At 37.6% G+C, this 14119-nt stretch overlaps 1 non-coding gene across 1 annotated transcript; it reads right to left on the bottom strand.

Moving 5' to 3' along the window:
- Positions 1-1303: 1303 nt before the first annotated feature.
- LOC126002854 (U1 spliceosomal RNA) lies at positions 1304-1465 on the bottom strand. The gene has a single exon (XR_007493470.1). It is a non-coding gene; the product is annotated as a U1 spliceosomal RNA (small nuclear RNA).
- Positions 1466-14119: the final 12654 nt, after the last annotated feature.

Here is a 14119-nt window from a genome sequence, read left to right on the forward strand (position 1 = left end):
TGGAGAAAACCAGTAGTATACATTTCAGGTAGAGATGTGAGTTGTCCCCTTGAATGGGGAGGCATCCTAAAGTATGAAAGTACAAACCCCAAGAAAATGTGGCTGCATGTGCTAGGGCAGTATGGGTGCGTCTTCCTCTGCTAAGTTAATTTATATATACTTCTCCCAAACTGTTCTCCCCCCCGCCCCCAGGCTGTTGGTAGGGTAGTTGGCAGGGGAGAGAGCTTAGAGCAATTGATGGCCTTTTGATATTTTTCACATGGTTCCAGCTGTCCCGCCTCTCCAGCTACTTGTCCTTTCAGGGATCCATTCTTTCTTGGACCTGGAATTCTGCATGTCAGTGACATTTCAAGCTCCTGAGATGGGTCCTTTGTGTTAAAGGTCTTAATATCTTTTGGCGAGTGTATGTTTCAGACAGTTTTTTTTTTTTTTTTTTTGGTTTTTGGGTCACACCCGGCAGCGCTCAGGGGTTACTCCTGGCTCTATGTTCAGAAACCGCCCCTAACAGGCACGGGGGACCATATGGGATGCTGGGATTCGAACCACTGTCCTTCTGCATGGAAGGCAAACGCCTTACCTCCATGCTATCTCACCGGCCCTAGACACAGTTTTTTTTATTTTTTATTTTTATTTATTTATTTTTATTTGTTTTCTGGGCCACACCCGGTGGTGCTCAGGGGTTACTCCTGGCTATCTGCTCAGAAATAGCTCCTGGCAGGCACGGGGGACCATATGGGACGCTGGGATTCGAATCAACCACCTTAGGTCTTGGGTCGGCTGCTCGCAAGGGAAATGCCGCTGGGCTATCTCTCCGGCCCCGACACCGTTTTTTTTTTAAAATACATTTCTAGAGTCCCCTATTTTCCTGCCTGCAACATGTTTATATATACACACTAAAATGATAAGATGCATGTATATAATTTAATTTATATATAGCTTCATACCGTAAGACACATTTTGAAAATTGAGAGTTATCAGCCACAACCTTTTATCATTTGCCGTAAATTGGGGGGGGGGGTAATTTAAATCTAGTGATTTAAACGGTTTCTTTACTAGGAGGATGAAACTATGGTATATAACCCTTGTCTTTTTGTAGACTAAAATTGACTTCAATCTAAGTATACATGAGGGAACTTAGTTTGTACTTTTTTGACTTTCATAGGAATGGTATTTTGTTGAGAGAGAATGTCACTTATTGTTAAGTCAGAGTGTCACATTTTTATAGCAATAATAAAGATGAAGGTCAATGCCCCAACACAGCTTAGGTGTGATATCAAGGAAATAGCCTGCATTCTTTTTTTGGGGGGGAAGAGCGCACACGCAGTCCCCCACTATCACAAATTATGCGGTTTAGTTTCACATATTTGGGGAAATCACAGGGTCAGCACACCTGGAGTGCAATGGGAGAGCCTCGACCAGGGGAAACCACCTTCCTGATCATGGAATTTCCCTGTCAGGTAAATATTAAGGCCTGCATTCTTGAAAAGCAACAGGTTTAGGGGTTGGTACTATAGTAAGTCAAGTGGCTAGGAAAAGTAAAGAGAGAGCTGACTTAGTGGGATGAGTATTCCAGCTCGGCTCCTGCTCTTTGTCCTTGGATTCTTTTTTTTTTTTTTTTTGGTGATGCTCAGGGGCTACTCCTGGCTATGCTCTCAGAAACCAATATATATATATATATATATATATATATATATATATATATATATATAAGATATGTAATAATTGCATGCAAAACATAACCTGAAAAGTTAAGCAACCTAATAAACTCATTTATGCATTGTGAATCAGCGTGTCATTAAACTGTAGATTATTTAGGCATGCTTTGAAATTTAGAGGACTACAGAAAATTTCAGTCAGAAGTCAAATGATCATGTACTTTAGATGTAACTTTTTCCCCTGCCATACTAATGTTAGTCTTACTTTGTGAAAATAAAAAAAAAAAAAAGATTTTCTTTAAGCTAGACCATTAAGGATTCATTCACAGGTCCTTTTGCTTAAAATACTCTTACTTTAAAGTCTCAATTAAAATTGACATTGTAGGTGCAACCCCAGGGAAATCAGATTAGTGTTTAGTATTTTCCTTCTCTTTCATCTATGAAATCATATGACTCTAGCTTTCCAGATAAATCTCAGTAGTTTGCTAATCAAACATTTATTATAAATGGAAGTACTTTGGGAAGTTTAGATTGTATATAAAAACCAATAGCTCAATGTATAAGGATTAATCTGTGACATTCATTTATTGTGCCTCTAAATGTATGTGTGGAGAAGTAGTGAATGTCAGTAGTTGGTACCATGCCAGCTGTTAATTTTTATTTGCGAACCCTGCTTTTAGTAATGTGGAAGGAAAATATAGAGCCAATTCAAATTAAAAGAGGAAAGTCTTCAACAGGCCTGTTGTGTAAAAAAAAAGGGGGGGCTTCTCTGTAGCTACGTTCTTGAAATGCCAGTTTGGTTTTGAAAAATAATACACAAAGCCACCCGCCTCTTTTTCTTTTCTTCTCTTATATAGAGTAAAAAGCCACATGGGAAAATGCACTCTTGGGCCAGTTTATTAGCCTACAAATCCTTTCAGGAAAAATAATTACCACTAAAAGATTTTTTGGGGTCAGTATTTCTCTTTAATTGATAGGAATAAATGCATTTAATTGATTTGTGAGTGTTTTTTTTTTCTTAATGGAGGAAGGTGACAAAACTTCAGTGTGACCAAGCATTAGTCTCTTCTAATCCTTCAGAATCACTGCCAAAAAGACCTGTGCTGCTTGTATCAGTGAGGCAAGTGAAAAGGTGGCAGCAAGTACTGAATATTTCCCTTAGAAGTTAGATCTGCTCAATCATGACCGTTACACGTTTGCTTTAGTGTGTCTTAGTGTGTCTGTACTACTGGCTTGAACACCTTGAATTGAAGCTAAGTGATTGGTCATGAAGTCCAGTCTGACCACAGTTTGGTACAAATCAAGTTCCTATGGCATATTTCTGGTCACAGCATCACTAAACTCTAACCTCTTCTGTTACTTAGCAAATCACAGTAATTTATTCATTCAAAGGATTTTCTCATTCATATTCAAACCCACTTCTTCCAGTTTGGAACTGGAGGTGATCAGACCCTATCTGACAGTTTAGGAACAAAGTGGGAACCAACTCTGGTAGAACACCTGTCAGGAGGTTCATCTGCATAGACAGCTACTCTCCCTCTGATTGGGTCAGTTTAGATGTACCAGGAACCTAATGTGCCCATCTTTGGGATGCACCCAGAGAAAGCCCAATAGAGATGAGGAGAGGGTGCAGACTCTTCACAGAAAGTGGCCCTGGTTAGTATTTGAAGTTTGTTTGTTTTTAGTCTCTCTACCTTTGAGTAAACTGAGGTTGAATGAAAAGCCATTGAGGACATGTTATACTGGACATGTCTGTATTAAGAAGACATAGACTGCTCTGTAATCTTGAATTTTGGTATCTTCCCGGAAAGAACCTAGCTCATTTAAGATATAAAAATATTGTTTCTCCTATGGAATCTTGGAAATTGGCCTGCATCTAAACTTGAAATATGGTTTATTTCCTCGCCATATGGAAAAGCCCACATTCTCTCTTGAACATGTGTGTGTCTCTCTCTTTCTCTTCATTCTTCTGTTTTACTCCACTGAAAACATAGAAAATTGTCACTGCTGACTCTGTTGTGGGGCAATGATGCAGACTTCCTGCTACAGAAATTGGGCCTTCTCTTAACAATTGCTGTGTGTTGTAGTAGATAAAGTCACTGAACATCTCTGTGCCACTATAAAACTAATGTGTATGAGATTTGTCCAGTATTCTTTATAGCATTTGAAGACCCTAATACTGCAAATATTGGGTGACATTGTCATCGTCAGCTATTTTTGGGAAGGCATCTTTTGGTTTGGAGTTCTGGAATTTGTTAATAGTAATAAAGATGATTACCATTAGCCACATAGCTTTCCCTTCCATTCTGCTCTATGCTTAGAGCCTTGTGTTGTCTTTAATTCCCACAAAACACTGCTTCTGTCTTCAGGTGAGGCTGAACAATGAGGGTTCATCTGCTCCAGGCTCAACAGTTTATTGATCCCTGATGTGTGTGTGTGTGTGTGTGTGTTTATGTGTTTATGTGTTGGGAAGGGAGATGGGGTTTCCTGTTTATTTTCTCATGATGTCTCTGAGAAGGCGAGGCAGAGAGATCCTGCTTGTCTACATATAACAGAGTCCAGATAGTTTATGCTTTATTAAGCTAAAAGTTTTCACCTTTACCTCATTTTCAGATTTGCCAGCAGAGTGGAAACCAAGTGCCTTATTTTTCATACTTGTCATCATCTATCGAAGATATAGGTCAGAGTGTCAGGATCTGTTTTACCAAGCTTAGATGTCATCTTATTTCTCTCTAGAATAAAAAAAAATGCAAGTTAAAAAAGACTTTCCTCTCTAGATTAATGTGCTCTCTGGTAGGTCAACTGGGGACTCACCAAGTTCATGGCTGTTTCTGAGAGGAAAAATCCAGATGAGGTGCATTTCAAATGCAATTTTTGAATGTTTGGGTGATTTCTCAACCAATGTTTGATGAGTTTCCACTTTGCATTTATTTCCCCTCCACACTCGTTCTTTACTGATCTTGCTTGCTCCCTTGGTCTTTTCATTTTCTGGGTGCCTTCCCAATGATGGTCATTGTACTCCTCACCCTCTATCCTTGTCTGTGTGCAGTCAATAAGAGGGGGTATTTTCTGCAGGGAAACACTGTTAAAATAGATTTTAATCAATCTAGGTTTTAGCTTTAACTACACACCAGCAATTCTAAATAATTGCTCCCTCCTTTCTTTTACTCCCCTCCCAATTCTTTGGGCTAAGTCTAAATAATTGCTAAGACATGACTATATTTTATTTTAATACATTCTACGTAAGCATCAAATTAGCACATTCCTAATTATTTATCCATTAAGAAAATTATATTCAATGTGGAGTTTAACTTAGACAACTCTTTTTTTTCCAGACAACTCTTTAACACATACTCTATGCGTGTGATTTGAGAGGAAGCTCACAAAATATTTGCATCACTAGCCTGATCTCTGCAGTCCTGCTCATGGTACATTTACACCGTGGGTCTGAAATAAGCAATGGTTGCACAGTGATGGACATGTTTAAAGCATAAGACTGTCATTCCATTGTGACCACATGGAGTTTTTTTGTGCTGAAATATAAAGCAGTAAAATAGGCAAGAGATGTGAATTTTAATAGTTTGGTTCCATAAGTGAAACCCTTATTGAATAGAATATTTCAAATTGAAAACATATTTTATTGTTTTTTATATAAAATATTTAAGCACCATAATTACAAACATGATTGTAGTTGGATTTCAGTCATAAACAGAACACCCCCCTTCACCAGTGCAACATTCCCACCACCAATGCCCCCACTCCCTCCTTCCCAACCACTGCCTGTATTAGAGACAGGCATTTTACTTCTTCACTCATTAAGAAAGTCATGATAATTGTTTGTGTAGTTACCTCCCTAACTGCACTCACTATTCTTTGTGGTGAGCTTCATATTGTGAGTTGGTCCTTCCGGCTCTCATCTCTATTGTTTCTGGGCATTATTACAATAATGTCCTTAATTTTTTTCTTAAAACCCATAGATGAGTGAGACTATTCTGTGTCTATCTCTCTTCCTCTGATGTATTTTACTCAGCATAATAGATTCCATGTGTACCCATGTATAGGAAAATTTCATGACCTCATCTCTCCTGACGGCTGCATAATATTCCTTGTGTATATGTTTCACAGTTTCTTTAGCCATTCCTCTGTTAAAGGGTATCTTGGTTGTTTCCAGAGTCTGGCTATTGTAAATAGCGCTGCAATGAATATAGGTGTGAGGAAGGATTTTTGAATTATATTTTGTGTTTTTAGGGTATATCCCTAGGAGTGGTATAGCTGGATCGTAGGGGAGCTCAAGTTCCAGTTTTTTAAGGAATCTCCTTATTGTTTTCCATAAAGGTTGGACTAGACAGCATTCCCACCAGCAGTGAATAAGTACCTTTCTCTCCACATCCCTGCCAACACTGATTATTCTTGTTCTTTGTGGTGTGCGCCAATCTCTGTGGCATGAGATGGTACATTATACTTGTTTTGATTTGCATCTCCCTGATGATTTGTGATGTGGAGCATTTTTTCATGTGTCTTTTGGCCATTTGTATTTCTCCTTTGACAACGTGTTCATTTCTTTACCCCATTTTTTTTATGTGATTAGATGTTTTTTTCTTGTAAAGTTCCATCAGTGCCTTGAATATTTTGATATTAGGCCCTTATCTTATGGGTATTGGGTGAATAGTCTCTCCCATTCTGTGGGTGGCTTTTGTATCCTAGTCACTATTTCGTTTGAGGTGCAGAAGCTTCTCAGCTTAATATATTCCCATCTGTGTATCTCTGCTTCCATGTGTTTGAAGAGTGCTGTTTCCTCCTTGAAGATGCCTTTACTTTCAATGTCATGGAGTATATTCTATATACCATATCGTTTCAGGCCCGATATCAAGGTCTTTAATTCATTTGGATTTGACCTTTATGTATGGTGTTAGCAGGGGGTCTGAGTTCGCTTTTTCTGCAAGTGGCTAACCAGTTGTGCCAACACCACTTGTTTAAGAGGCTTTTCTTGTTCCATTTTGGATTTCTTGCCCCTTTATCAAAGATTAATTGAGTGTATGCCTGAGGAACATTCTCTTAATACTCAAGTCTATTTCATTGATCTGAGGGTATGTCTTTATTCTAATACCATGCTGTTTTTAGTAACTATTGCTTTGTAATTAAATTTAAAATTGGGGAAAGTAATGCCTCTCATATTCTTTTTCCCAAGGATTGCTTTAGCTATTCATCGGTGTTTATTGTTCCAAATGAATTTCAGGAATGTTTGATCCACTTCTTTGAAGAATGTCGTGGATATCCTTAGAAGTATTGAATTAAATCTGTACAACACTTTGGGGAGTTATGCCATTTTAGTGATATTAATCCTGCCAATCCATGAGCAGGGTATGTGTCTCCATTTCCTTGTGTCCAATTTTATTTCTTGAAGCAGGCTTTTGTAGTTTTCTTTGTATAGGTCCTTCACCTCTTTAGTTAACTCCAAGATATTTGTGTGGCACTAATGTTAATGGGATTCTTTTTTTATTTTTTTTATTTTTTATTTTTTTTGTTTTTCGGGCCACACCCGTTTGATGCTCAAGGGTTACTCCTGGCCAAGCGCTCAGAAATTGCCCCTGGCTTGGGGGGGACCATATGGGACGCCGGGGGATCGAACCGCGGTCCTTTCCTTGGCTAGCGCTTGCAAGGCAGACACCTTACCTCTAGCGCCACCTCGCCGGCCCCGGATTCTTTTTTTAATGTCCATTTCTTCTCTATAAATATTGGTGTTATAAGAAGGCCATATATATTTGCATGTTAATTTTGTAGCCTGCCACTTTGCTATATGAATCTATTGTTTCTAGAAGCTTTTTAGTAGAATCATTAGGGTTTTCTAAATATAGTATCACGTCATTGTAAACTGTGAGAGCTTGACTTCTTCCTTTCCTATCTGGATGCCCTTGTTATCTTCTTCTTGCTTAATCGCTAGGGCAAGTACTTTCAGTACTATATTGAATAGGAGTTGTGAGAAAGGACAGCCTTGTCTTGTACCAGATTTTAGAAGAAAGGCTTTTAGCTTATCTCCTTTAAGAATAATATTAGCCATTAGCTTGTGGTAGATGGCCTTGACAATATTGAGAAAAGTTCTTTTCATTCCCATCTTTTTTTTTTTTTTTTTGGTTTTTGGGTCACACCCGGCAGTGCTCAGAGGTTACTCCTGGCTCCATGCTCAGAAATTGCTCCTGGCAGGCACGGGGGACCATATGGGATGCCGGGATTCGAACCGATGACCTCGGGATTCGAACCAATGACCTTCTGCATGAAAGGCAAACACCTTACCTCCATGCTATCTCTCCGGCCCCCGTTTCATTCCCATCTTGATGAGGGATTTTTTTTTTAAATCAAGAATGGATGTTGGGCTTTATCAAATGCTTTCTTTGCATCTATTGATATGATTATATGATTTTTATTTTTATTTTGTTAATATGATGTATTATGTTGATTTATTTATGGATGTTAAACCATCCTTGCATTCCTGGGATGAAACTTATTTGGTTGTGGTGAATGACATTCTTGATGAGGCATTGAATCCTATGTGCCAGAATTTTATTGAGGAACTTTGCATCTGTATTCATCAGGGATATTGGTCTGTAATTTTCTTTTTTGGCAGCATCTCTGTCTGGTTTTGGTATCAAGGTTATGCTAGCTTTATAAAAACTATTTGGAAGTATTCCTGTTTCTTCAATTTTATGAAAGAGCCTGAAAAAGATTGGTAGCAGTTTCTCTGGAAAGGTTTGAAAGAATTCCTTAGTGAACCCATCTGGGCCTGGGCTTTTGTTTTTTTTGGGAAGATTTTTGATTATCATTTTAATTTCCTCAATAGTGATGGGGCTGTTTAGATATGCTACATCATTCTTATTCAACTGTGGAGGGTTATAAGACTCCAAGAATTTATCCGTTTCTTCCAGGTTCTCATGTTTCATGGCATAGAGTTTCTCAAAGTAGTCTCTGATTTCTCTTTGAATCTCTGCAATATCTGTAGTATCTTTTCTTTTCTAATCCAGTTTATCAAGTAAAAGTATTTTATTGTTGTGGGGTCACTTTTGGTGGGATTACTCAGTGCTAAACCTGTTTGAGGTGGGGGAATGTGATGCTGGGGTTCAAACTTGGGGCTTTGCACAAACAAGGTTTGTATTCTGTACTTGAACCACACTTCTCCTGGAAACTTAACTTTTTCTTTCGGTCTTAGAGGTTGAACCCAGGACCAAATACAAGCATGACAAGAGTGCTATCACTGAATTGCACCCCTAAACCCCTGAAATTTAAAATTATTTTTAAAATAAAAGATAAATATCTTACATTTTTGTTATATATTTGTAGTTCAGTTTAAATTATATTGCATTTACCCATAACTGACTATTAGCATTAAACATTAAAACATTACCTAAGAGAATTTTAGATAGGAGAGGGAAATATAATGATATATATTCTCTCATATCCCTATTTGGACATAGGAGTCCAGTATTCAGCTCAGTGTCCATGTGAACTGGGTTCTACCAACAAATATTACAAGGATGAATAGTCCATTTCCAGCCAACTGAATTATGGTATGTACAGAGGGTCTATGATCTGAGGCCAGATCTTCTAGCTTGGGGAGAACCCCATAGTCTATTTGGTCACTAAAATCACTGTCGTAATTTTTGATATGTAAAGTCACATGAATTAGACTCTATGGTGGATGGGACCTGAAACTTTGTATAAAACCTCACTGGTTGAGATAATTTATAGCATAGAAATTTTGTTTTTATCTATAAACATCATAACTAATGATTATTATTTCTCATCTATCCATTAGATTATAGTCTTGTTGAGTTTAATCTGTATATGAAAAATCTTGACATCATTTTACAGTTTACTGTGTGCCTTTTTTTTAAACGTCTTAGTTAAGCCTAAATAATTCTGGGAGATAAGAAGATGAAAAGTAAATTGTAGCTCAGAGACTTTAAATAGCTTACTCGGGGCCATTATTTTTTAAAGGTATTATCATAACTAGAATTGTTATTAGAATTGTTGTTAGAATTTCCAATAACTAGTATTTTTCAGTATTCAGTAGTGATGGACTTTGTTTTTAAACTGAATCCTAAAATATAGGTAGGTGAATGTATAAATTCTTTAAATAAAATTCTACTAATTTAGAGACATGAAAGGAAATTACTCCCTATGAAATTTTAATCTCATTTTGATTAATTGTAATTTTTAACAAAACTTAAGATGGAATTGTAATTTGTGTATGTGATATCCAGAAAACATGATAATGAATTAGAGAAGGTAAATATTCTTAGTCATTTAAGTTACTATTACAATTGTTTCTTTTAAAATTAATGAAGAGGTTGGGGACCATTATGAACAAAAATTTTGCTTTATATTCCTGTACTGGCTTCAACTTTGTAGTCTGCATTTCACTATAAAAAGTTGTGTGCATTTTTGTTGCCTGCCTCTTCTAAGAGTCTAGGGCATTAGGTAGCATTGTCTATCCCTGTGATTTGTTTGGATTTGCCCCAATTCCTTTCTCTGTTCTATTTCGTAGTCCTGACACTTCCTATCTTCTGGTTGGACCCTTGCTGTCTGCAGACTCTGGGTAAATTAGAAATATCTACCTGCATGGATATCCTTTTTTTTTTTTTTTTTTTTCTGGTCTCATGTACTAGCACAAATCTCCAGGTCTCAGGCTTTATGATGAAGGTGAACTTCCTCCCCTCTACATAATCCTAAGTGCTCCTTCCTCCTGCTTCTTCTGCTTCAGTTGTTGGAATCCTCCTCTAAGCTGGAGTCTTTTGTTCACTTCTGCCCCTTCTTTAAATTTTATTTATTTATTTATTTATTTTTTGTGAACAAGATAATGCTTTGTATATTAAAAGAGTTAAAGATACTTTGGGAAAATTTGTCTAAATATCTACATATTTTCTAAAATTATACTTTTTATAATTAAAGGTAGTTATTGTTATATTGCATTATATATATTAAAAGTAGAGTGAAAATTATAAAGTCATAACTTAAACTAATTATAAATGGAATTTTTCTAGTTACAAATTTTAATTTTCATAAATTAGTTCCTAAGTACCACTCAAGTGATATTTTTATAATATGGAATTCGGATTCTCTCTTTTGTTATAAATTACCTCATTTAAACACTGTGATTACAAGATTGTTCATAATACAGTTGGTATTTTTTTCATGTTTGGGTATCAATCATACATTGTACATTACCCTTCACCATTACACATTTCCCATCACCAATGTCCTAAATTTTTCTCCCCTTTCCCCCTTGCCTCTAAGGCAGACATTCTCTTTCTATCTCTCTTTCTCTTTCTCAAACACACACACACATACACAGACTCAATCACTTTCTCCCCCACTCCTTTTAGACACTGTAGTTTGCTATATTGTTATTGAAGGATATCATGCCTACCAGTTTATCTCCCCTCAGCACCCAATTCTTGTCCAGAGTGATCATTTCTGACTATCATTCTCATAGTGGTCCCTTCTTTGCCATAATTGCACTCCCCACTATTTGTGGCAAGCTTCCTACTTGGTCTGGTCCTCTTGACCCTTGTTTCTATTGTCTCTGAATATTATTACCATAATATATATTTTATATTACAAGAATAAATATGATCATTCTATTCTATTCCTCTCCCTCTGATTCATTTTGTTCAGCATAATACTTTACATATACATACATGTAAAAGTGAAGTTTTTGACTTCATTTTTCCTAACAGCTGCATAGTATTCCATTATATAGATGTAGCACAGTTTCTTTATTCATCTTGGGTTGTTTTTAGATTCCAGCTATTGTGAATAGTGCTGAGGTGAACATAGGATTGGACAGGGCTTTTCTACTCCTAGGATATATTCCCAGGAGTGGTATTGTTGAGTCATATGGAAACTCAATTTCTAGTTTTTTTTAAGGATATCCATATTGTTTTCCCAAAAGACTGCCCCTTCTTTTTTTTTGGGAGGGCACACCCAGTGACACTCAGGAGTTACTACCAGCTAAGAACTCAGAAATCACTCCTTGCTTGGGGGACCGTATGGGATGCAGGGTATTGAACCCAAGTCAGTTCTGGGTCAGCCGCATGCAAGGCAAACACCCTACCACTGTACTATCACTCCGGCCCTATGCCCCTTATTTATTCCCTAGGGTTGCTTTGCTTTTTGGGAGGACTTTGATTTGTGATGCACCTTCTTCCTTCTACTGCTGTGAACCAGCCCCTAGTCCTGACTGAGAAAAATTGCTGCTGTACTTACTACCTTCCTAAAAATCTCTTTTCAGCACCAGCTCCCGAAGGAACCATCTAAAAACAGAAATGATTGATCTTTGCTTAAGTAGGATCTTCAGGGCCCGGAGAGATAGCACAGCGGCATTTGCCTTGCAAGCAGCCGATCCAGGACCAAAGGTGGTTGGTTCGAGTCCCGGTGTCCCATATGGTCCCCCGTGCCTGCCAGGAGCTATTTCTGAGCAGACAGCCAGGAGTCACCCCTGAGCAACGCCGGGTGTGACCCAAAAACCAAAAATCAAAAAACAAACAAACAAACAAACAACAACAAAAAGTAGGATCTTCATTGCTGCCTGAAACAATTTCACCATTCTCAGCTGTCATTTAAGGCTTTGCAGCATTTGAGAAACAACCTGTTCCACTGTACCCTTTAGGGTTGCTTCTTCAGTTTTCAGGGCTCCAAGTATCTGTGATCTTTTTACTTTTTTTTTTTAACCACTCACCAGATGATGATACTCAGGGGCCACTGCTGACTCTGAATTCAGGAATTTCTCCTGATGGGGCTCGAGGGACCTTATGATATGCTGGAGATTGGACCCTGAACCTAAGTAGGCTGCATGCAACACAAATTCTTACCTGCAGTATTATTGCTCCAGTCCTAAGTCTCCAAGCTTTTGTTCTTGTCTGAGACCTCAGTGGTTGCATCCTGCTAACCTTTGCCTCAGCCTCAGATACCCTTTGTACTCCTTGCCCTGTTTACCAATATCCCTTTCTCCTTCATCTGGCTTAACTCCTGTTCCTTAAACTGTCCTTGAAGTTAAGGAAAATTTTCCATTTCCCTTAGGATACCTCTTAGAGGTTGCAATATTAATTAGAAAATAGTTGTGGTGACCAAAAAGAGTGTGTGTGTGTGTGTGTGTGTGTGACAGAGAGAGAGAGAGAGAGAGAGAGAGAGAGAGAGAGAGAGAGAGAGAGAGAGAGAGAGAGAGAGAGAGAGAGAGAGAGAGAGAGAGAGAAAGAGAGAGAGATACTTAAACAGAGGATTAAATAAAATAAACATATAGGTCCAAGTCAAAGCTGGAGAGTATGGTGGCTCACTCTGAATTTGGGGTATCATATTCCTTCCAGCCTCTAGCTCTTCCAATCAGTTCACTTTGGCATGATGGCAGCTGACTCCCCACCAGTTGTCTTCTGTCCCAGAAGAACAGGGAAAGGAGTAGAGGTGCACTCATACCTTAGAAGACTTGCAAATGGTACATGGAATATGTTAATCTACCTCCCATTTTCTGAGCCCTGTTTTTTTTTCACATTCTCATACAGTGGATTTTGGGTGGTTATAGAGTTTTGCTTAACACTGTCTAGTAAAATGTACTGTGAGCCACAGTTGTATCCTAATACTAATTAAAAAGTAAAATAAGTTTAATATTGTTTTTAAGCCAAATATATTTAAACTATTGCCATTAATGTGTAGGATGAGCTATGCTTTAAGTATTTAGGAACCACTTCAGCTAGTGGTTGCAATAGCAGCTTTAGTCAAAGCTCAAGTATTCTAGTGCTAAGTGGGATTTTGGACTCAATTGGTATTTGGAGTTGCCCTTAAATTTTGTATGTATAATTCCTGTAATCTGTCATTCCCACTGGATTGAGCATTAAGAGTAAAGGTGAGTCATCTTTTCTCTGGCTTTTACTTCAGTATTTCACACATTTTAATTAAGTTCTGTGAATGATTAAAGTGATTGAAGATTTTTGAGTTTCTCAATTATTAAAAAGTATTTTATAACTCCTCAATTTAAATTGTCTTTTGAATTCCTCAGTTATTTTAAAATTATTTATGCTGCGATTACTATCACTGACCTGAGTCAAATGCGGCTCTGCACTCAAAAGCTCTTACATTGTTAGGGAAATAAATTGATTTTGACTTTGTATATTTCCTCATAACCTCACATTTTGAAGTGAATTTGGTTGACATACACATTTTGATTTAATGGCAGTTTTTTCTGGTTCAATGGATTTTTTTTGATAATATGTTCCATGAATAGGGTTTTGAAAAATATGTCTGTAAAATTCATTTTTTCCCCCCGAAGTGGTGAGTGTTGCTTCTATTAAGGTACCTTTGCCCTGTAAAAGAACAGGATGGAACTGTTTGCACAGAACCTCTTACAGTGACTGTTACTGCTTAGTTTTTTGGCAAAATATGCCATTTTCCCAGAAATGTTATTGTAATTTATTGCTGCT

The sequence above is a fragment of the Suncus etruscus genome, chromosome 2 (assembly GCF_024139225.1).
Source record: "Suncus etruscus isolate mSunEtr1 chromosome 2, mSunEtr1.pri.cur, whole genome shotgun sequence".
NCBI lineage: Eukaryota > Metazoa > Chordata > Mammalia > Eulipotyphla > Soricidae > Suncus > Suncus etruscus.